This window comes from Musa acuminata, unplaced genomic scaffold (genome assembly GCF_036884655.1).
Source record: "Musa acuminata AAA Group cultivar baxijiao unplaced genomic scaffold, Cavendish_Baxijiao_AAA HiC_scaffold_1136, whole genome shotgun sequence".
Lineage (NCBI taxonomy): Eukaryota > Viridiplantae > Streptophyta > Magnoliopsida > Zingiberales > Musaceae > Musa > Musa acuminata.
The window spans coordinates 7,671,788-7,674,287 of NW_027021348.1; positions in this window are offsets into that span (position 1 = coordinate 7,671,788).

The window sequence follows — 2,500 nt, forward strand, 5'->3', positions numbered from 1 at the left end:
CATTGGTGGATGCATTGCGAGATCAAGTGGGGGAGCGACCTGGAGCAACACAAATGAAGGCACACTTGGAGTCGATATGAGATCGGACTCAAGGGAGGGCTGACCCGTGGAATGGTGGGCACGAGGGCCACCATCGACTCAATGCAACAACGAGGAGCGAGCAACTTGGGTGTAACTTGGTGAAGTACCCAAGCCGCATGAAGGGAGCCAGCAAAGAAGTTGGAACATGGAGCAGAGGCACAGTGCTTTTCTTAGACAGAGGTCAAGGACATGAGCTCTTGCAGAGGCAAGAGCAGGATCATGTTGTTCCATGGGTCCTTCATTCTGACGGAGTGGACTCATCTTGCATGGTGCCAAAGACGAAGGGAGCTTCGGGGCACATGCACCTTATCTCGGAGAAGCATTTGATGGAGGAACTAAGGCGACTCAATTTGCGGAGGCGAAGTTGGGTTCAGAAGGCCTTAGCACGGGGCAAGAGGACGCAGAGGCGGGTACTCTTGAAGAATATGCCACAGTGTTGCCATTCGAGTTGCTATGAAGGAAGCGGTGCGCAGCGGAAATTGTGCTGGTAGGGGCAGAGACCCAGGATCCAGACAATGGTGCACAAATTACAGTGAAGTCAGTGGACTTCGGGAGCTACTAGGCGACGGACTGTCCTAGAGCGGTGCTTCATCTAGGTGTGACCCAAGAGTGGGTGGATGAAGATCGATTGCCAAAGGAGCGAACAAAATCGAAGGTGGAGGAGACCCTGCGATGTATTGGCAGAGGCCACACAGCGGAGGGTTCACAATTCGAGTTTATTCCACAAGGATCAGAATGCAATGGAGATGTCACCAGGAGGCGACATGGTGCAGCGGATCGTGGTGGAACAGTTCGATGGCAATGCGATACACACGACCTTGTCCCGTGAGGGATGAGATCATATGGAGGTATGATCGGGAGCTACTGGGAGCTCCGCTTTGGTGAACAACACGACGGCAAGAAGGGCTATGGATTCAAGGAGTGAAGGCCATGGTACCGCAGAGGCGGGTCTTCCGGGCGTGCATCGAATTTTGCATCGGATGAAAACCTTGGTCATCAGCATATGGGGGCTGGGTTCCACCAAGGGAAAAGTTCGAATGCAAGTACCAGTGAGTTCCATGGGAGGGACTTGATCATGCAGAGGTATGATCGAAGCAGCTGGAGAGTTGGACTGCTCCAGAGCTCTTATTCGCTTAAGGGAGCCCGGCAAGTCAGAGGACAAGGCCGAGTAAGCGAACGTTGCTACCAAGGAAGCTATGGAGAACAGAATTGGTGCAAACCCTACAATGCGATGGCAGAGGCCATGCATGGGAGTGCAGTCTGTCTTTCCATCGACCAGAAGGAGCTGCTTGGAGAACACAGAGGTGTTGAAGCAGGGGGTCGAAAGGGGCGAGGAAGCGACGACGAGTCCAGAGGGACTTAGCTACCCAAAATCAAGCATCAGTTAGAATGGAGGTGGACTCAGAGGAGTGCCATAGAGACATGTCTACTGATCGTGAAGAAAAGGGATGCAGATGCGAGGCGACGGATAGTAGGGCCATGGGCATTGCAGCGCCATGGTACCGCAGAGGCGGGACTTCCGTGCAAGTCATTGATCCCTTGCTCTCATGGAGGGAGAGCGCTTGGTCGTGAAAGGGGCTGAGGAGGTGGAGCATGCAGAGGCAATCTCCAAGTACCGAGACAAGGCTGAAGGGCAGAGGCCAAGAAACTTCGTAAGACCGGTGTCTACAAGTTTCTCATCAAGATGGCCGTAAGTGAAGGACTTCGGGTCATGCAAGAGTGCACGACCAAGGAACGAAGCAGGCAGTACGCGGTGCTGTACCTTTGCTACTCAGTGGAGTAGGCGGCAGGGTTGATGGAGAAGACGGTACAATCCCAGAGGCGACCTCATCTATCAGAGAATTACTCCAAGTTGGGGTGAAAACTTCCCGCATTCCAGAAGTTCGATGGCATTGAGAAGGTGAATCACAGTAACTAACTCAATGCAAGGAGTGCAAACACTTCATGTGCTTCAGAAGTGTGAGCAAAGAGCAGGCGAAGGCCAGTAACCAGCTCGATGCATGAAGTACAACCTCGAGGAGGCGGGCGAAGTCAAGTAACCTTTGCCTTCTCAACTCTTAAGAGAATGGGCGAAACCGAGTACCCCAGTTCTCTTATCTATCCAGCAGAGGAGCTCTGCACAAGTTCAAAGACCCTTCGAAGATAATGGAAGACAATAGTTGTCAAATCCTCACCAACGGTGATCAGTGTTACTGAGAGTAGATTGTCCGCTTCATTTCCCAACGAAATGCCAATCGAAAGCGGAAGTGATGCGAACCTACTTGGATATGACAACTAACTGAAAGAAGAGTCAATGAGCAGATTTTGTGGAGGAAGGACCCAAAATTTCAGAAGTTTGCGAGGCGATGCTCGTTAAAGCTCCAACAAGCATCCACCCAGTTCAAGCAGCATGTGGAAATTTTGAGAGACTGGCACAGTA